This window comes from Triticum dicoccoides, chromosome 4B, assembly GCF_002162155.2.
Source record: "Triticum dicoccoides isolate Atlit2015 ecotype Zavitan chromosome 4B, WEW_v2.0, whole genome shotgun sequence".
NCBI lineage: Eukaryota > Viridiplantae > Streptophyta > Magnoliopsida > Poales > Poaceae > Triticum > Triticum dicoccoides.
Window position 1 is genome coordinate 438,676,890 of NC_041387.1, and position 417 is coordinate 438,677,306.

The following is a 417-nucleotide window of genomic DNA, read 5'->3' on the forward strand; positions in this document are numbered from 1 at the left end:
GCGCACCCGAGCGAGCACTCGCCCGCAGGGCGGGACGAGGCCGCCGGGGCACGGGGCCATGGGGCGCCGGCCGGAGCAGGATGCGGTGGTGGTTCGTGGCCACGGCGAGGCCATGGAGGGGCGCAAGGCGGGGCCGGAGGCCACGGCGCCGGCCAGGCGGCCGGGACGGCAAGCTGCGGTGGCGGGGACGCACGGCGACGTGGTCGGGGGCAACAGGCGCGGGTCGGGCGAGCCCAGTGCGCAGCCGGAGCGCGGTGGTCGTGCGCGGGCGTCGGGACGGCCGAGGTGAGCGCGAGGGAGAGGGGGGGAGTTGCTCACGGCGCGGAGTAGGGACGGGGCAACGTGCTCGGTGGAGGTCGGGGAGGTCGACGGGGACGCGCGGCGGAGAGGAGCAGTCCGGTGGGGAAGGGGAAGCAG